This window comes from Canis lupus, chromosome 36, assembly GCF_048164855.1.
Source record: "Canis lupus baileyi chromosome 36, mCanLup2.hap1, whole genome shotgun sequence".
Lineage (NCBI taxonomy): Eukaryota > Metazoa > Chordata > Mammalia > Carnivora > Canidae > Canis > Canis lupus.
Window position 1 is genome coordinate 25031541 of NC_132873.1, and position 22074 is coordinate 25053614.

The 22074-nt window shown below is 42.5% G+C and overlaps 1 long non-coding RNA gene across 3 annotated transcripts; it reads right to left on the bottom strand.

The window, feature by feature from the left end:
- Positions 1–10085: 10085 nt before the first annotated feature.
- Positions 10086–21948, bottom strand: LOC140625456 (uncharacterized). 3 transcript variants are annotated; one of them, XR_012024794.1, is made up of 4 exons: positions 21881–21948; positions 13918–13981; positions 10649–10699; positions 10086–10258 (listed from the first exon to the last, which is right to left on the bottom strand). It is a non-coding gene; the product is annotated as an uncharacterized lncRNA (long non-coding RNA). The 3 variants fall into 3 exon arrangements; XR_012024793.1 differs by lacking the exon at positions 21881–21948 and adding an exon at positions 14506–16795; XR_012024792.1 differs by lacking the exon at positions 21881–21948 and having other exon boundaries at positions 13918–16795.
- Between the last annotated feature and the right edge of the window lie 126 nt (positions 21949–22074).

Here is a 22074-nt window from a genome sequence, read left to right on the forward strand (position 1 = left end):
GGGATTTACCCAAAGGGGGCATTCTTATATTTTACTCCAGCTCTAGTCAGATAAAATTCAGGTCCAGTGTTGAAAGATCTGATTTATCAAGAGAATCTCAGAAATCTAAATTTTTGTGTGAAATTTCTAGATTTTTTTAATAGTGGATCAAAGCAAATATGTCTATCAGTTGAATTTGCCTTCCAAACCAATTTGAAACCCTTGATTTAATCAATATCATTATGTTTTAATGATTGATAGTGTAAATGAATTGACCAAATACATAAAATATTAACAAGTAGTTAACAGGAAGAGATGGGGGAAGGAGAAAGGCAGCTGTATATAAGGGCTGACAGTCACTAAAGGATGTACTTGAAAATGATCTGTGCTTCCCAGTGTCTTTCCGAAAACCACCTTGTGTTACTTCATATGAGTTAAGAGTATTCTTGTCAAGATTTCATGGAACAGATGTGCCACTAAACTCTTCATTCTGTATTTTAGACTAGAAATAAATTTCATATACCATATGAGAGCAGTTAGAGGAAAGACTCATCCTTTATAATGACTACTTTGACATTGTTATTGAAAGGGAAGAGCAAGAGATTGCGTTCACAGCACTTATTTCCTGGTTTTTGTGTCATATTATTCTGCCTATAATTTTTTACCTCAATGTACTTTTATTACGATAAATCTATCTGCCTTCATTATATTCTTATATTAAAACCTGAAACCCATTTAGTTAGTGAATGTTTTAATAATGCATAATTTCCACCATCCTGCTAATCGCCGCTGTGAAGTCTTTCTTGGTATTTTTTTATTTCATCCTCTAATAAGGAAGCATTTAACCTCTTTATCACGGAGGGGCAAAGTTTTTTTCTACATGCTTTTCTCTATAGATCAAAAATGTTTACCTATTAATGCCTTTTTTCCTTCTAAATAGATAACTTCCTTCTATAGATCCTAGGTTGACTAGAATAACATTTGTCAACCAAAGCAAATTTTAGAATCATAATAATTGAAATGAGAATACCTAATAAAGATAAAATGATCACATTGGTAGAAATGAACTTCACAAGTTTCATTGACATTATTTTAGGTTCTCTCGAAAGATTTTTAGTTACTGATTGTTCATTTAGAAAGGAAAAGCAAGCAATTTTCCAAAGTATAAATCATTGGAACAGTATGTATTTCTCTGACAATTTATAATAGTGTTATAAAATACTACCTCTTACTATGCAAAGTAATGGAGTAGTATAATAATCCATATCTGGTAGGTATTCAGTTAGCATTGGAAAAGAGATCCCAAATCCAAATTCTTGAACTTTGTCATGACATTGCCAACTACCGGTCCCTCTCCCTGCCTCTACCCCCAAATTAAAGCCTAAACTCAATGCCAGATAAAGCAGACCTGCTTTATATTACTATGTGACTTTTCCTCCAATGTCAAATGAAGTGTTCTTTGAATTGGGTTAAAACATATGAAGGGCATCTTTTTCAGTAAGTAGAGTCAGTTCTAAAGAGACCAAAAGAGGTCAAGAAGCTTCCTACAACTGCTTCTTCCTATACCTACACTCGTAGTTTCACTCTGTATCCTTACATAGAAAGGCAAGTTCCAAGAAGAGAAACCCAGTCAATGAAGAAAAGTAAGAGAATATGTTGATATATGAATCTGGGTATATAATATGGGCTGGCCCAGATTGCCCACTCTACAACTTCTCAGGGCAAAGGAGTCTCTGGATGAAAATAGCACTACTGATGAGTCCAGAAACATTGGAAAGCCCAAAAATGATATGGCCAAACCTGACTGAGGCTGGGCAGCTCCCCTTATCTTCCAACCTCATGGCCTTGGAAATGCAAGAGAAATCTCAAGTGATGAAACCTCCAAAGAGAACAAGACTCAGGTCTGTTCCTGAACCTGACCAATCCAAATCAGCATTTCTTTTTTAAGGATGGAATGAGGGAAAATGGAGAGGAGCTATACATTTCCCCTGGGGGCAGTTCCATTCTGGAATGATTGGCTTCCCAGACAAAACAACAAAATAGACCATTTTTAACTGTTGACTAAAGAACTACTTACCAATTATTGATAATTTACTATTAATCCAGTTTCAGTAAGAAGCCATGTCCAAAACTTTCAAATGTAGCACCCAATGACCATGATAGAGGATCCACCAAATCTGGAAATGTAGCTGGAAGCCAGCCCTACCAAACAAAATTACTTGTCTGCTTCATTTACAGCTGAGTGAAACGTTCATATATCAGCAAACTTGGTTTTAATCTGAAAATAGAAATTTTCCCTCATTAGCTTTAATAACAACTGGTCCCTCGCTCTCCTAAATATTGAAGGAATTTGATGATCCAGGAAGATACCACCTTAATTTTGCCTATTCCTTGAGCCGACAATGTGTACCCAGGGGTGTGCATGCCCTGGTTTAGAAAGCAAGGTCTGTATCATCAGAGTCTCTTCTTCATACAATACTACTGATGATTTAGGGCTAAAATGTTTAGGTTTGTTTCCTCTCATCTGCAATTAACCTGTCTGTTATATCACTCATAACAATGTTTAAGGAGGAATGAAGATAACAGGCTGTCTGAATCTCGGAACCAGGCAGGAATGCCAATAGTTTTGTGGCTGAGTATATCTACAGAGTTTTTCTAACCAGCCACACAGTTTGGGTGGGGTGATGGTTGTACACATACGTGCTGCTAAATTAATGTTTCATCACTGACTTTGACCTGTCCAAAGCCAAGGCCCTCAGTTAAGATATAAAACATATTTTAAAAATTAGCCCTACTCCTTAGAGAAATGACTGATCCTAGGACATAGTCAAGATAAACCTGAAACGTCATGTAGTGCTTCAAAGTAGGGAAGTACTTTTTAAAAAAAGGTCCCAAAGGTGGGAGTATGTTAAGAGGAAACAGGAGCCAACTGAAAGGGCTCCAGTGGCCAAACCTAGAACCATTTGAGCAACAAAATTAAAGTAGTATTGAATCATAACACAAAATGTAAAATAAATATAAGTGCATACTGATAAATAAATGATTGAATAATTAATAAGAGACAAATCTTTTATGCACAAGAATTTCAAATAATCATGTAAAGACTCTACTCTTAAATGTGGGAATGTTCACTGTAACTTCCTTCCAAAGAGTACAGCACAGAATGCAGGTGGGGGAGAAGAGTAACTTTATAGTGAAGAAACCTGACAAACACTACCTCAGCCGGGTGATTAAGGTCAATATCAACAGTCATAAATCATGTGGCTAGTATGTCCCCTTGACATGATGTGATGAAAATGGCACCTTACCCCTGTGGCCTTCTTCCCCAAACCCACTACCTCAGTTTAATCATGAGAAAGACAAATTCCAATATAGGAGCCTCCCACAAAATGCCTGACCTCCACTTTGCAAAAGTATCAAGGTCAAGGTCCCCAAAACCAAGAAAAACCTGAAAAACAGAGAAACAGCCATGGCCAGGAGGAGCTTAGTGAGCCATAGTGACTGAATGTAATGGGGTAACCTGGATAGAATTGTGGAATGGAAAAAGGACATTAGGTAAATACTAAGGAAATCTGACTAAAGTATAGACTTCAGTTAATCACTATAATATCACTATCATATGAGCTTACCTACCATTTGTTAATAAATAGTATTTAATAAGAACCTGAGGGCTATTCTTGGATAAACGGATAAAAACATCCATGTTTTAGAGGATGATGTGGAGCAGTAGCTTTCCCACTGGACTGTCGTGTGGCAATAAAATTCAGCTCCATACACAAGCCTTTCAACAATATTTGGTTGGTGGGAGCAGGGGAATAGCTTAGTGTCATGAAGTTTATATAGAGGCCACTTTTAGGCAACAGGCTTGAGGAATGGAAGCTTGAGTAAGGCAAAAACAGTGACACCAAACAGGTGCATAAAGTGACCCATATTGAAATACCATAGGCCCGGGACTCCTGGGTGGCTCAGCTGTTGGGTCTCTGCCTTTGGATGTGATCCTGGAGTCCTCGGATCGAGTCCCACATGGGGCTCCCTGCATGGAGCCTGCTTCTCCCTCTGCCTGAGTTTCTGCCTCTCTCTGTGTGTCTCTCATGGGTAAATAAATAAAAATCTTTAAAAAAAAATACCATAGGCCCTAACTGACCAATGGGCTACATGCAACAAGGCACAGTTCCTAAGATTAACAATAAGGGAAAATACCACATGCTCCCATACCTCCTCACTCTGCCCTGTAACTATAGCCCCTCACTACCACCACGAGACAGATGGTCTCTCGTTTGCTATCCTGTTCCCTTGGGTGTATTCAATAAACTTCTCTCTCTTTGTTCTGCCTTGGGTGAATTTTTTCACTGCCCATGCCACCCGCCGCCATCCAATCAGAATATATCACACTTTATACGTGATTAAAAGGAACATTTACTGACAACAACTAGCAGTTATCATCCATACTTATACCATTATTATATAAAATGGAATAAAATTAAGTAACCACATGAAGAGAAGGGCAGTCTCAGAATAATGAACTATCTTTTAAATAAATTCATTTTTATTAATAACCAAGTTGTATTCTGTTATTTACAACCCAACAGTCCTAACTACTGCATTCTATAAAGTATGAAGCTCTATCGCTGGCATATAGGAAGTGCTCAAAAAATGATAATTGTGGTGACAATTTTCTGCTAACTGACCTCCTACATGGGGTGGGTCCTTCTTTACCTAAAAGAGTCCTGCTCTCCCACTTCTTCACCCACCATGTATCCAGATATAAAAGCCACATTTTCATGTGATACCAGAGACCTGGGAATAGTATCATGTCAGCTTCATCCAAGAAGCAGAAATAAACTCTTGGTCTTTCCTTTTCTGAGGGCTCATGTCCCATATGCTAAGACACCAAGGTATAGCTTATAAAACAGGGCCTTCCTCCATCAGAGTGGCTAAAATTAAAAGGACCGATGATAGCAACAGCTGGCAAGGATACAGAGCATTGAGAATTTTCCACATTGCGGGTAAGAGTGTAAATTGACGAAATCAGATAGAGAAACCATAAGAGATTCTTAATCATAAGAAACAAACTAAGGGTTGCTGGAGGGAAGGTTGGGGCATGGGGTGACTGGGTGATGGGCGTTAAAGAGGCACGTGATGCAAAGAGCGCCGGGTACTATATACGACTGATGAGTCACTGACTTCTACCTCTGAAACCAATAAAACACTGTATGTTAATAAATTGAATTTACATTTTGAAGAGTGTAAATTGCTACAACCACTTTGAAAAAGTGGCAGGATTGACCAAAACTAAATATATGCATAATTGTGACTAGCAATTTCACTTCTGAGTATATGTCCAACAGAAACAAGTGCCCACGTCCACCAAAACACACATGCAGGAACATACATGGCGCTTTATTAATAACACTGGAAGTAATGCAGACGCCCATCAACATTAGAATAAATTTAAAAATTGTGATTATATTAACTCAAAGATGAAAAAGAATCAATTGCTACTGCAAGCAACAATATGGATGAAACTTGCAGACAAAAGAAGCCCAATAAAAAAGAAGGCATATAATAAGATTCCATTTATATATATATATATATATAAAGTTTGAAAATAGGCAACAGGAGCCTGTCATAACAGAAGTGAAAATAATGGTAGACCAGGGAGTATTGACTGAAAAGAGGTGCAGAGGACCCTCTGGAGAGCTAAAGAAAAAAGTCCTATTTCTTTATCTGGATGGTGATTACAAGGATGCATACATATTTGGACTTTATCAACCTGCATAGTTAAAATATGAGCAATTCTTGTATGTAAGGTATAGGCCAGTATAAAAACAAAACAATTAGAATCTAATTTGCTTAAAACAAAACATGGTCTTTGAAATATGACAAATATATCTCCATATCCTGGCTCTCCAAATCTATCTTATTTGTCAGGCAACTTCACCAGTTTGAGTCTCACTTTTTTCATTTGTAAGATAGGGATAATGTCTCTCTCATGCTGCACTTCTTATGTTAAATGAGTTGTGAGTCTAACACATTGCTTTGCATTTGGGAAGCTCTCAATATATTTACTTTCCTTTCCCCTCCTGTCCTGGTGGACTGGCCTTACTGTTCCTCACTGTATTACCTTTAGGAAGCCACCGGATCTCAGGCCTATTTTAAGGAAAAGTGATCGACCTACCCTACCCCAAAAAGTAACCCAGACTCTCCTAGATCAGATTACCAAATCGCCTATCTCCTCAGATCCATTTGGAAACTCTTCTGGGAATGATTTACACATTCAACCATCCATCCATCCATCCATCCATCCATCCATCCATCCATCCATCTATGCATCCATCCATCCAATCAACACTTCTTGAGTTGCTATTTTGTGCTAGGCACCACGATAGGTGCTGGGGCAATACTGGGGGAAAAGCAGACATAGTTCCCGTCTCTGGGAATTTACAATCTCATGGGAAGACAAGCGGTAAACAAATCCATCATTATTAATTATGACAAGAAGTGCTATAATAAAGAGCAGGGCAGTGATGGAAAGGAAAGCCTCTGGGAGGATGTAACATCTAAAGTGAGAACTGAAGGTAGAAGAGCAGCCAGTCACTGGGAGATCAGAGGGGATACTCCTGCAGTGTCCTATCCTTGAAGTCTTGTAACATCCAAAATAACTACCCAGCATACATAAAACACACACTCAAGCCAAAGAGAGTCTTCTCACATGTGAATGCCTGTTGTAACATCTATTCTGCTTCTCAGAAGGGTTGTTTTGCATATTTCCTGTTTCTCAAAAATTCGACTACCAGATAACTAGCTTTCCACTCTAGTAATACAAACGCATGTATATAATGAGTTATGGAGCTAGGACATTTGGGAGATGAGAAATGAGAACCGGCAACCTACTACTTAGGCTGCGTGGAATTTGTTGTCTCAGTTCAAGGTCTGTCTGCACCTCTAACTGTACGACCTCAAGCAGTCACTTAAGTTCTCTGAAGCTGAGTTTCCTCATCTGAGAAACAGGAATAATAAAGACTATCTCAAGGTTATGTTTCGAAATTAAACAAAATGACATATACAGTGCATCTTGCATGAAAAAGTATTATCGTGCTTTATTTAACTACAAGAACTTTAATCCTCTGTATTTACGTAGTCTTGTTACAGAAATGTCAACTTTTAAAAACAGGTACACTCCTTTTTCTTAGATATCTTCTGTGAACCTTGGTTATTGATCTGGAATTCTTGGTTATGTGCTAACTCGTAGCACTTTGGGTGCTAAATCATTGTTGATTTTGCTAAGTCCCCACCCAAAACTGCTCAGGCAATCCTGAGCAGCAGTGGGGAGTGAGCATGGCTTAGCCAGTCGGGAATCCAGGAACACTAAGTTTTTGGGTGATCCCAGTGCCCTACATGGCTGCAGGCAAAATAGCCGTGGGGCTCAGCTCAGCTTGCCATCTGGACTCTGGGCCCTCTTGACGAATTACAACCTCTTTTCCTTCCCTATTGTCCATGGTTGCTCTATGGTAGAGTCTCCTATAATATCTCAAAAAAAGGGTGGGGGTGGGAAAGGAGAGAAAGCAGGTCAGATCATTTTGCTCATTGGATAGTCTGTTTAAAATAGTCACTTCTGGACCGAGCCCTGACCTCGGTCAGAAAAGTCACTCTTTTTCTCATTTGTAAAGTGGGATAACTCAAGCCTTGCTCACAGTAACCTCAGGATGGTTGAGTCTCAGATAACATATAGCATGTGAAAGTTAATTAAAATACTACACAGACTTCAGGTGCTATTAATATTAATAAATTCTGTGCCACATTCAGCATACATGTCTAGCCTAGATGCCTTTTAGACCTGCTTGGGACTGAGCTGCTAGAAGGGAATATTTCTAGGTCAATGAGTAATGGACAGTGTCTCCAAGGTATTGCCTATTTTTAGCTTGAAAGAGCAACCTTCTCAGAGATGAACTTCATAGTGATAAGAATTTAAGGCTTGTAAGATTAAAAGATAATTAAAAACTATACAAAACTAGCCTATTCTGATAAACTGTATAATTTATTTAGGCAAATCTAAATGTGCTGTTGGCCTAGGTCAAACTGAACAAGACTCACTGAAGAAATAGGAACTGATTAAATCTTTATTTCTGCAATTTCCTGTTCTTAGCAAGTAGAGAAAAAGACAACCTGGGTGAGAGACAGGAAGACACAAAGACAAGTGATTTTATGCCTGTGCAACTTCTCTCAAGTACACCAAGATAATTATCTGCACAGTGTTTTTTTAAAAACCCTCATTTTAAAAGATACACCCCCAAATCAGGCTTTGCAAAAAACAGGTCATCCATCATTGGTTATTACATGTGCCTGCTTTTTTATTTCACAACCTGTTTCCAAGGTAGGGTGTGCTGATTTATGCTTTTCTGTTGACTTCTCCTAGAAACAAAACTTTCCTCTGAGAAGTTAACTGTGGAGATATCAGAATCCAGATCCAAGAACCCCCAACTAAACTCAAACCTGGGCAAAGAGCATGAGAGGAAAAAAAAGACAGGTTTCTTTCCTTGTATGTTTTTCCTGGATTATTTCAAGGCACTACTTCAAAGGATCCTCAATCCGAGGTAGTATTTCAATTGTAGAAGAAGATACATTGTCTAGTTGAAATTAAGTGAAGTCCCTAAAAAATCTGAGTTATCATGAAAAGGGAAGATCTGGAAGGCCTAAGTGGCCCACATATTTTTAATACCTTTGAAGTGTAGCAAGAAAATGACCAGAATATAAAATATTTTGAAATCTGCTTGCAAAATTAGGCCATTCCAGACCCTAGGAGCTCAAGTAGAAAAGCATTATATTTTACATCTCACATAAAATAATAATGAAAAGTAACCTCATAGGAACCAATTCCAAAATCCTTTCTGGATAATTTGGTGCATTTGAAAGCTTGTGTGGTGTTCATGCCTTTTTAAAGCACTCTGTAAAACAAGATACTCTCAAATGTGTTAGAACATTTCTGTTTTGATTGGCTCAGAACTGTTAGAGGTACTTGCAATGATTTATAATGAACTAAGCACATGGCATGGCGTCATCACTCATTCTCTTCAGAGCCTCTTGCCCATTTTATAGAAATTGCATAACTGGGAAGTAACACAATGAAAATCTTACATTCTGCTGGTTAAATGTTAGATCACAATTCCAAAATCTAGGTAAAAGTTTATGGCTAGAGTAAAAGGCCAACACTTACTTTTTTCATCTTTCAAAATGCTAAGCTTTTAATTTATTTATGTAGTTACTTGTTTTCTGTAGCAGATAAAGCAAAAGGTAAGCTTATTTCACTTTTTCTTTCCTTCAGTTAACCTTGGTTTGTGGAATTCCAGAGAGACTAACGTTAAAATAAATCAAGATGTATAACTACAGCCCTTAACTCAGAAACCAGTTTTTGGTATGATTGGTCAGAGTGATCAATGCAAGCAATTAAGCATCGCTGGGTGATTGAAGCTGCAAAGGAACGTATTTAAAGGATATTGTGGAGCTCACAGAAGACCGAGCTGGGCTGGAGAACCAGGTCAGGACAAGATAACCAGGAATAATATCCAAAATCATGTCCATGGATTTTCAGCTGAAGACACCACTACTGTTACCAGATGGGATTCTAGGCTGCAATTTGTGCTTTTTAGACCACGAACAGGAGACAAAGGAGAGACCATAAGAAGTAGCACTTCCAGGCCCTGATTTCCCTGCCACTTCCGCTTCTGTCACTGAGTTGCTCCTGGCTTCCGTCTCACTTGCTCCAGATTGAGGCTTATGTGTATACAGGTGGTTGATAGAACCTAAAATAACTGCTCCTGCCCTAGCTGCAAGTAAGGCTGGGAAGGTGCATATTTGGCACTTCCACTTGCGTAGATGCAAAAGGTGAGAAGTTCTCATACCACTGAAGGGTTCACGATATGATGTGTCCATGAACACCTATGTCTCAAAGCTGAAAGAGCAAACTGGTCCCTACGATTAGGCCAATAGTTCTCAATCTTTCTAGTTCTCAACTTTCTCTACTCGGAAATTACTAAGAAACTTAAGGAATTTTTATTTATGTGGGTTGCATGTATCAGTTTTCATCATATTACAAATTAAAAGAGAAATTTAATTTCTTAAGATTTTATTTATTTATTCATGAGAGACAGAGAGAGAGAGAGAGGCAGAGGAAGAAGCAGGATCCATGCAGGGAGCCTGACGTGGGACTTGATCCCAGGTCTCTAGGATTAGGCCCTGGGCCGAAGGCAGGCGCTAAACCGCTGAGCCACCCGGGCTGCCCCTAAAAGAGAAATTTAAAAAGTATTTATTAATTCTTTTTTTTAAAGATTTTTATTTATTTATTCATGAGAGACACACAGAGAGAGAGGCAGAGACACAGACAGAGGGAGAAGCAGGCCCCCTGCAAGGGACCCGATGTGGGACTCGATGCCAGACCCCAGGATCATGTCCTGAGCCTAAGGCAGACGCTCAACCACTGAGCCACCCAGATGTCCCTATTTATTAACTCATTGAAGATAACAATTATGTGTTAACATAAATGACATGCTTTATGAAAAATTGCCATATTAAACAAAATAAAAGATAATTATATGAGTGGCATTGTTTTACATCTTTGTAATCTAATTTCTGTCTTAATAAAAAACAGATATGGGCAGATATGAGAACATACCTGCTTCTGTAGAAGACACATTCTGTAGCCTCAGGAAAACAGAATCATACACTTGCAAGAGAATAAGAGTGAAAAAGGTAAATGTCATCTCAATATTGTTATGAAAATAATTTTGACTTAAAGGGTTCTCTAAAAAGGTGTAGGGTCTCCCTACCACAGTTTGAGACTTGCTAGATGAAAGCTTCACTTTGTGATGGAAATTAGATGGTATATAGTATATTGACAGACACAATTCTTGAGATCCCTTTCTGCATTCCTGTTACATATATTTTTATCCAAGACTTGGAAATTTTGCTCAGAGGTTGACAGGATTGGGCCTGCATCAAATTACTAATATGATTGTATTCTGCATAGACTTCAAAAATAATGGCAGAACTGTATTTTGGTTATTTGTTTTTAAGACTTTATTTATTAGAGGGAGAGATAGAGAGAATCTCAAGCAGACTCCCTGCTGAGCAGAGTCCAACACAGGGCTTAACCTCATGACCCTGAGATCATGACCTGAGCCAAAATCAAGAGTTGGATGCTTAACCGACTGAGCCACTCAGGCGCCCCTGTATCCTGGTTATTTTATGGATTTATCCTCTCCTTTGATCTCAAAGATTATTTCTGGCTTTAGCTTCTGATTCTATAACTCTAAATATGGATATTTTAACCAATGACAGAGTCATTCATTCTTTTAAACATTTTTTAAATTTTAGAATAAAATAAAACTATTTTAGAATAGTTTATATTTACAGAATTATTGCAAAGATACTACAGAGACTACCCCAAAACCAGTTTCCCCTAGCAATATCTTACATTAGTAGGGTACATTTGCCCTAATTAATGAACTGATATTTATTAGCTGATATTAATTCATATGGTTAACTAAAGTTCATACTTTATTCGGTTATTGTTCAATGTCATTTTTCTATTCCAAGCTCCCATTCAGGATACCACAGCTAGTCATCACATTGCCTTAGATTCCACTTGATTTTGACTGTTTCTCAGACTTGCCGTGTTTTTGATGACCTTAACAATTTAAGGAGACCAGGCCTGATATTTTGTAGGATGTCTCTCAATTGGGATTTGTCTGATGTTTTTCTCATGGGTGAATGGGCGTCATGGGTTTTGAGGAGGATGATGACAGAGGCAAAGTATCATTCTCTTTATATCATATCAAGGGTAGGGGTTATTAATGACTTGGCATTATTTGTTAACCTTGATCACCTGGCTTGAGGTAGGTGAGTGTCAGAAGTTTTTCGCTGTAAAGTTACCTTTTTCCCCACCTTCCCACAGTGTCCTTTTTGGAAGACTGTCACTATGCATAGCCCACACTTAAGGAGGGAGGATTCACTGCACCAACCCGAAGAGTAGCTATATAAGTTATTAATAATTCTTCTGTAGGGAAGATTTTATTTATTTATTTATTTATTTATTTATTTATTTATTTATTCAATCATTTTTAAATATTTGTATGTACTCATACACACCTCTGTTACTCTTTGGTCTATCATCCAATATGACTTTATGAATTTAATGCAGTTTCTCAAATTGTCCCAGCTTTAGCCACTGGGACCTCTTTCAGTTGGCTTCTGGGTCCCTTTGACATATCCCCATCAGTGTATGGTGGTTTTGTTTGTTTGTTGAAGTTTCCTCTTTCTGGCATTACACAATGTTCCAGGCCCATCTCTATGTTTCCTTCCCCATTCCTAGAAACATCAATTGTTCCAGGGAGCTTTGGTTCCTTTTGTTGGAGACTGGTATTGGAAACCAAGGCCTGAGTGGTAGGTGTGCATATTGCTACTCTCATTGCTTCTACATGCTCTGACACATATCTATACATGTTTATAAATATTTCTCTATGTAAACATTTGCATCTATATTAAGTTTAACGTTGTTCATACCAATGTCTCAACTTTAATCCATTGGCACATGGATCATTCTAGCCCCCTCCTCTTGCAACTGTTATATATTTGTAAGGTTTTTAAATTTTATTTATTTATTTATTATTTTTTAAAAGATTTTATTTACTTATTTCTGAGAATACACAGAGAGGAGAGAGAGAAGCAGAGACACAGGCAGAGGGAGAAGCAGGCGCCATGCAAGGAGCCTGACATGGGACTCGATCCGGGGTCTCCAGGATCAGGCCCTGGGCTGAAGGCAGGCACTAAACCGCTGAGCCACCCGGGCTGCCCAGTTTTTAATTTTATAAAATTTAAAAAAAATTTTTAAGACTTTATTTATTCCTGAGAGACACACACAGAGAGAGAGGCAGAGGGAGAAGCAGGCTCCATGCAGGGAGCCTGCTGCGGAACTCGATCCCGGGACTCTGGGATCATGTCCTGGGCTGAAGGCAGGCGCTAAACCACTGAGCCACCCAGGGATCCCCTATATTTGTAAAGTTTTTAAAAGTGAAAAAAATTTTGGAATGATAGTTGTGAGAGGAAACAAAAAAATGAAAAGATCAGGGATTCCAGGAGGTAAGGTGAATTAAACACCCAAGAATCCTCTACTCTGTTTTGATAACCACAGTTAGTAAATCCCCAGTTAGTAAAAGGCCAGATAGTAGAAGGTGAGCTTGGATCCTGGCTACACTAGTTACTACTCCACTAGTGATTCAGATTATTTAACTCCCCTGTCCCTTAGTTTTCTTTCTTTGAAGGAGGAAAACTTGGCACTTTGCTCATAGGAGTGTGAGGATTAAATGAGTAAACACAAATAGCACATTTAGAGCAATTCTAGGCTCATTATTTATGAGCTACCGTTAGTCATACCCTGTGGGGTATATTATCATTTGCATTTTACGGGTGAAAAACACAGAGACATGAAGATACTATAACCAGCTCAAGGTCTCACAGCTAGTAAATTACAGACCCCTTCCTCCCCATAATATGTGCCCTTTAAAGTATTTCTAAACGATTTTATACTTACCTCTCTTTTTGTGAAAATGAAATAGCTATGAAATGCTATTCCATATATCTAAAGCTATAGCGAAACCTCAAGGGGGCTTTGAAGACCCCCAGTGTTAGGGGTGTTGTGATAATCATTAATGTTACCATTTCCCAAATTACCAACACCAACACTTTTGTGCCATCAATCAGCTAGTGGAGTAGATTGGCCTCTCAATGCTCATGCTGTCACCTTAAGCCAGTTGAGGCAAGAGCCATTCCCAACAAGGGTGTTGATAGAGGTTAAAAGTTGGCTCTTCCTTATCTATACCAATTGCTGCCTGTTGTAAGAAGACTGACTAATGGAGCGTTCCTGGAGGCCTTACTATGTCTTACCTGCTGTGTGCTCTGGGACATCAGGTCACCATTCATGGAATATGCCATTGGTAGAGGGGGTTTCCTAGGAGAACAAAAAGAAAGGAGATTTTGGGAGGAGAACTAGCAGACATTTATTTACTCAAATCAAATAAATGACAACTTTACACCCTACATTTATTTCTTTGTTCTACTCAATACCTACACTTCCTTTTAAACACTAGTGACTCCAATTTCTTGATCGCACACAGCTCTGGATGTCGTCAACATTTGCTGACTCTACAGCTTCACTTTGAACTTGGGTGCTGGGTGCGTCCACCAGGTGGATGCTGAAGGCAGAAGCAGCCACCTCCCTCTCCCCTTTCCTTATCACCGACTTTACCATATTTTTGCCCTAATTATTTCTCTTGGCATCAGTCATAAGAGGTGAGAAAAACCGTAAGTGTCTTATAAAGTCATTAGACACACATTCATTTAGGACCTACTATATCTCAAGCATTTTGCTAGTCACCAGGTGCAGTAGTGAGCCAGACATATGTATATGTCTCTCTCTTGGGAGAGCCTGGAGGCCCCTGGAAAATACCAACAGCTCACGAACCGAGGCCTTACCCTTGTCCAACAATGTACTCCGTGTGCACTATCATATTTAAACCTCAGAGAAGTAGCTCTTATTTTTATTATCCTCATTTTACAGATGAGGAAACTGAGGGCTGCCACAGTCACACAACTGGAACTGGGCTGAACTGAGACACGAATGCAGGTCTGCCTGGTGTCACACACTTAACCATGCATACATCCTCTCTTTCACAGCTAACATGAGGCAGGACCGCAGGGCTCTGTTCAAGGCTGGGGGGTATCAGCTCTTCTACGACTTTGCTGCAGTTTTTACTGAATACTTTGATTTGCAAATATAAGGGATTCTCTGAAGCACAACGTTAAGCAAATTGTGTAGACAGCTGGCAGAGGACAGCTGTGGACCAAAACATGTGGCCGGATGCTCTGGGGAAGGGCAGGAGGGATGTGCAGTGAGGCAGCTCCAAGGGGGGACAGGCTGAGGTGAGAGGGATTGACAGATTAAACCACCTAGACCCCAGACCAAGTGGAAGGAGCCCCGAGGTCACCTAGAGCGCACTGTCTTTATCAGGTTAGCAAGTACCTAGGATATAAGAATGTTTTCCTTCGCCCACATCATGCAAATGATTATTCAAATAAATTTAAAAATCTGGATTTTTTCCCCCTGAAATATGGCTGATATAATGACATATAAAGACATCAGGACTGAGGATCAGGAGACCTAAATTCTTGTCCAGATATGCACCAACTAGTTCACTCGTGTGCTCTTCCATTAGCCCCTTCACGTCTCTCACTCTGGGTGGCCTCCCTTTTCAAACAAAGGAATTGGGCTACTGAGCCTTGTGGATTTTTGAAGTTTCCAATTGCTCTGATGCTATGATTTATTGAGCACCTCCACTGTGCCTAGTGTCACATTAAACAATTTGTAGAAGCAATTAGAAGACGCATTTCTAGCTCGCTGGACCTGTGTTGTCCAGTACAGCAGCCTCCAACCACATGCAGCTACGGAGCCCTTGAAATGGGGCTGATATGACTGAATCGCAATTGTATTTCATTTTCATTAAATTTGAATTAAGAAGCCGCTACTGCTTTCAGTTACTGAAAACTTTTATGTTTGAAACAACAGGGATATGATCTTTCTTTTTCCAACAGTAAATTTTGTGCAATCTAAATACCATGTTTCCAGTGAAATTTTGGTATCCAAATTGGAAGGCGTGGTATAAAATACACTGAATTTAAGACAATATGGGGGGAAAAGGGTTGTAAAATATCTCATTAATGATTTCATATTTGGGGCATCTGGGTGGCTCAGCGGTTGAGCGTCTGCCTTCGGCTCGGGGCATGATCCTGGGGTCCTGGGATTGAGTCCCATACTGGGCTCCCCGCAGGGAGCCTGCTTCTCCCTCTCCTGTGTCTCTACCTCTCTCTCTGTGTGTTTCTCACACAGAATATGGCTGTGTGAGAAAATCAGATTCTGATTTTGTTTTGAATAAATAACCAAAATCTTAAAAAAAATAATTTCATATTGATTACCTGTTGACATGACAATATTTTGGATATACTGGGTTAAGTGAAATATATCATTAACATTCATCTGATCTGTTTTTCTTTTAAAATGTACCTTGTAGGACATTTAAAATAACGTGTGGCTTGCACGACATTTCTTTTGGATGGCTTTGGAAATTTATACTCTACAAACTGTGGTGTGGTGGGTGGTTTGATTGGCGACTAGATCATCAGTCATAGGTTCTTTGGGGAAAAGAATAGTATCACCCAGTACCAGTCTGAGTCATTACTCTCATCAGAAGAGACTTGCCCCCAGTTAACCTTGCTGGCAGGGTTTGTTTTAAGAGCCAGGGGCTGTGAGGATTCTGTGGTCCCCAGTGCTGCCGAAACTGGGGTGCACTGTAAGCACCGTGGATAAAGCACTGTGACTTACCCACCCGAGTACACCCAGCACTCCTGCCTCTATGTGGACCAGCTTGTGTCCATTCAGCCTGAGGACCCCTGTTGAGTGGAGGTTTGAGTCAAGCCCCTTCAGAGCCTGTTGCTCCCCACTTCCATCTGGCTGCCTTTCTCCTGGCCACCATTTCCTGGTTAATTCAGCTGGAGACAGGTAGTTGTGTCTGTCCTTTCCACATGGGTTACACCATAGGATCTTGACACGAAAGTAAGGCTTTCTTCAGACAGAGCATATGTGAAGGGCACGGTTGTCAAATTCGGGCCTTCTTCACTGTGTAAAATGCCACCCTCCTCCGCATCTAGAGGGAATAAATGTGCTATCAGGGAGGCTGTGTCCAGATATCTCTGGTCACTATGTGTTCAGAATGTGCTTAGGGAGGGTCACTTTCCCTGGGCACAATGTGGTGAATATCGTGGCTTGAACAGAAAGGACCACCAGCCCCGGTCACATATACTGATCCATTTGCAGACACCTAGAAGGACCACTGTGTTAGTCCTCTAGAGCTGCCGTGACAAATGCCTCAGGACGGATGGCTTAAACAAGTTTATTATCTCACAGTTCTGCAGGTTAGAAGGCCAAGATTAAGATGTCAGCAGGTTTAGTTTCTTCTGAGGTCTCTCTCCTTGGCTTGCAGATGACCGCCTTCTCACCGCGTCCTCACATGGTCATCCCTCGGGCCGTGTTGTAATTTCTCTTTTTAAAATTATTTTTTAAATCAAGACTTAATTGACAGGTAATATTATTATATTAATTTCAGGCATACAAATCATAATTTGATATATATTGCAAAGTAATCACCACAATAAGTCTAGTTAACATCTGTCACCTTACATAGTTAGATTTTTTTTTTTAGTGATAAGAACTTTTAAGATCTGTTTTCTTAGCACCTTTCAAATATGCATCACAGTATTGTTTTTTAAAAGATATTTATTTATGTAAGACAGAGGAGCCGGGGGGAGGAGGGCAGGGAGAAGGAGCAGAGGGAGAGGGAGAAGCAGGAAACCTGCCAAGCGGCTCCATCCCAGGAGCCTGAGACCCCGACCTGAGCCAAAGGCAGGTGCTTGACTGACTGAGCCACGCAGGTGCCCCTGCAATACAGTATTATCAACTGTACTCATCATGCTGTACATTACATTTCCTTAATTATTTTATATCTGGAAGTTTCTACCTTTTGACCCTCTTCACCCATTTCTACCACCTCCCTCACCCCTCATCTCTGGAAACCACCAATCTTGTTTATCTGTGAGCTTGGTGTTATAGTTTGTTTTGCTTTTAATTCCACATACAAGTGGGATTATTATTCCTTTATTACTATTATTAATAAATAAAAGGAATTATTCATTTTTATGGCCGAATAATATTACATTGTATGTGCATCGCAATTTCTTTATCCATTCATCCACTGATGGACAGTTTGGTTGTTTCCATATCTGGGCTACTGTAAATAATGCTGCAGTGGACATGGGAATGCAAATATCTTTCTTTTTTGTTTTTTAAATATTAAAAAATTTTTATTTTTAATTAATTTATTTATTTTGCATATATCTTTCTGAGTTGATGTTTTCGTTTCCTTTGGATAAATACTCAGAAGTGGGATTACTGGATCATATAGTAGTTATATTTTAATTTTTTGAGGAACCTACATACTTTTCTGTAATGGCTGCACCAATTTACATAGTGTGCACAGGTTCCCCTTTCCCCACATCTTCACCAAAACTTGCTTTTTTTTTTTTTTTGTCTTTTTGGTAATCACCATTCTGAGAGGTATGAGGTGACATTTCATTGTGGTTTCAATTTACATTTCCCTGATGATTAGTGATGTTGAGCATCGTTTCATTTATTTGTTGGCCACCTGTATGACCTCTTTAGGAAAATGTCTTTTCGGATCTACTGCCCATTTTAAAATCAGATTGTATTTTGCTATGAGTTTGTATGATCTTTTTATATATTTTGAATGTTAAATATACCAGATATATGATTTGCAAGTATTTCTTTCCGTTTCAGTAGGCTGTCTTTTCGTTTTCTTGTTGGTGTAATCTCTTCATCTTGGATTACCTCTCACCTGTATAATCTCATTTTACCTTATCTCTTTAAAGACCTTATCTCCAAATACAGTCACGTTCTGAGGTTCTAGGGGTTAGGACTTCAACATATGAATTTGGCAGGTACACAGCCCATAGCAACCACCATCCTTGGTCAGTATGTGGCATTTGAAGATTGACTTAATGAACTGTGTGGTCAGACACAATGCCCACAAAATGACCATTAGGTCACATGAAGATTTCCTACTCAAGGGAATAAAAACAAGACATGCACCTTTGAAAAGGCTATGAATGAACCTGGGGATCCCTGGTGGCTCAGTGGTTTGGCGCCTGTCTTTGGTCCAGGGCGCAATCCTGGAGTCCCGGGATTGAGTCCCACGTCGGGCTCCTGGCATGGAGCCTGCTTCTCTCTCCTCCTGTGTCTCTGCCTCTCTCTCTCTCTATGTTTATCATAAATAAATAGATAAATATTAAAAAAAAAAAGAAAAGGCTATGAATGACTTTAAGTAAATGTGATTGGATGGAGGGACATAAGTGACTCCTGAACTTTATTGCAAGGCCACAGATGGTACAGTCTGTTCCTCAGCACCAGGAATTCCTTGTTACTTGAACCACAGTGCCCGAGGCCAAACAAGTGTAGTTGAATGTCCTTAGGATAACGCCTTTGGATAGCTAAATCCTGGCTGGCAAACCTGACATCAGGTACAAGGGTTAACAATCTATTTAGGGGCATAAGAGAAACATAAGGAACACATATACTGTGAACTCTGCACCAAGCGGTGTAGGGCAAACAGGTGGGTCAGGCTGAGAGCGGAAAAAAGAAATCAGCAAAGATTTCTGATTTCTGCAGAGTGTAGGTAGCCCTTCTTAACATTGGAAATTGCTGATGAGGCGGATGGTGAAAATCTGGAGCCCAGGCAGGGGCAGTAAATGCAAGATATGAAAAGATCCTCTAGAAGCTGATTGGTTAGAGCCCAGGGCTTGTGAGCAATGAGGGCTGCTTTAAAGCAGTGGTGGAGGAAGGTCTGCCTCTAGGTGTGAAGTGATTGTGGGACTGGGTTAGTGACAGATGAGAAGGCAGATTGATGTTTGTGGAGATTAAGAGCTGGCAATTGATCAAATGCTGTAATTGAGGAGCTCTAGCATTACACACACACACACACACACAAACACCCCAAATCATCACGATGATGTAGTCCCGAGATTCCTACAGATTACTGGTTCCAGTGCTGGTACTGAGACCTCTGGGATGCCACCCCAGTGTTCATAACAGCAAAGATGGGAAGAGTCTCATTGGTTTGTGAACTCTTAGATGATGATAGTTGAAAAGTCCATTTCAGCATGCAGGTTTTTTGGGGTTTTTTTCTTTCCCATTTTTTTTTTTTCTTTCCCATCTTCACTGTAGACTTCTCTAGTCATGTCAATTGTTAGCAACAAGGAGAGATGTAAGCAATATTCTCCAAGTGACACATTGGACCGGGATGAATCAGTTAAGTAACAACAAGCCGACTTCATTAAATGATTATGAGGCATTTTATGCATTTATCTTAAGAAAAATACAGTATAGAAAGTCAACAGATGGCTTCATGGGAATTTTCTTGGCTTACTGGCCTAGAACAAGAAACTCTCCTCTTTAAATGTTGACTGGGGGGCACCTGGGCGGCCCTGTCCATTAAGCAGTTTACTCTTGATTTCTGCACAGGTCATGATCTCAGGGTCTTTGGATGGAGTCTCGTGTTGGGCTCGGCGCTCAGCGGGGAGGCTCCTTGAGGAGTCCCTCTCCCTCTGCCCCTTCTCACGCTAGCGCTCTCTGAGTAAAATAAATAAATCTTAAATAAGTAAGTGAATGTTGATTGAATGTTACAGGCTTTTGAAAAAGAACTGTTTCTCTCTCAATATATTTCCCTGTAATCTTCTACAATGACTATAAATATGCTCTGCAACCCATCCTAGATCATATATGCATTTGACAAATTCAGTTGTGTCTCGCACAGAACTTGCAGCCTTTTCCGTTCTCTTCAAGGCATGACAGATCCTGACTGGTTGCTCTGGGCTTCCATCTCTTCCACGGCCCCCTGCGTGCGTCCTCCAGACCTTCCTCACCGGCCTTCAGCCGCGCCTCAGGACGCAGGGTCCCCCAGCGAACTCCAGTGGTGGGGCTCAGCCTCCAGGAGTCCCCACGTGCTGTCGAGACTTCCAAGTTGAGCAGAGTGGGTGCCCACGTGCAGGGCGGGTTCATGTCACAGGGAAAATGAAAACAAGTCTTTGGGAGGCACAGACCTTTGGGAATGAGTGAGCAGCTGGGACTGACCGTATTTCCTCCTCTCCAGGCTGCACGTACTCACGCCTCGCGGACTGACCGCTCTGGGCGCAGGCCCGGTGCACCCGGGCGGCCGTGGAGCCCTGCGCAACGCCCTGGCGGCCCCGCCCGTCTCAGCCCCCGGCCCGCAACTTGCCCCGGCGCCCCCAGGTGCTCCGCCGCCCCGCCCCCCCCCCCGCGCAGGCCACACCCCCGGCGCCCCCAGGTGCTCCGCCGCCCCGCCTCCACTGCAGGCCCCACCCCCCGGCGCCCCCAGCTGCTCCGCCGCCCCGCCCCCACTGCAGGCCCCACCCCCCGGCGCCCCCAGCTGCTCCGCCGCCCCACCCCCACTGCAGGCCACACCCCCCGGCGCCCCCAGGTGCTCCGCCGCCCCGCCCCCCCCCGCGCAGGCCACACCCCCGGCGCCCCCAGGTGCTCCGCCGCCCCGCCCCCCGCACTGCAGGCCCCACCCCCCGGCGCCCCCAGCTGCTCCGCCGCCCCGCCTCCACGTGCAGGCCACACCCCCAGCGCCCCCAGGTGCTCGGCCGCCCCGCCCCCCCGCGCAGGCCATACCCCCGGCGCCCGCACCTCCTCCGCCGCCCCGCCCCTACTGCAGGCCACCACCCCCCTCCGGCGCCCCCAGGTGCTCCGCCGCCCCGCCCCCACGCGCAGGCCACACCCCCGGCGCCCGCACCTGCTCGGCCGCCCCGCCCCCACGCGCAGGCCACCCCCCCGGCGCCCCCAGGTGTTCCGCCGCCCCGCCTCCACGTGCAGGCCACACCCCCGGCGCCCCCAGGTGCTCCGCCGCCCCGCCTCCATGCGCAGGCCACACCCCCCGGCGCTCGCACCTGCTCCGCCGCCCCGCCCCCACTGCAGGCCACACCCCCGGCGCCCCCAGGTGCTCCGCCGCCCCGCCTCCATGCGCAGGCCACACCCCCCGGCGCTCGCACCTGCTCCGCCGCCCCGCCCCCACGTGCAGGCCACACCCCCGGCGCCCCCAGGTGCTCCGCCGCCCCGCCCCCCCCACGTGCAGGCCACACCCCCCGGCGCTCGCACCTGCTCCGCCGCCCCGCCCCCACGTGCAGGCCACACCCCCGGCGCCCGCACCTGCTCCGCCGCCCCGCCCCGCCTCGCCCCGCAGCCCAGGCCACGGCCTCCCGCGGCTCGGGGTCTCCCCAGCCCCGCCCCTCAGCACGCGCCGCGCCCGGCGCCCCGCCCCGCCCGTCACGTGGCCGCCCCTCCCCCGGCGCGCTCTCGGATTGGCTCCCCCGGCCGAGGGGGCGGGGCCTAGCGTGCAGCCC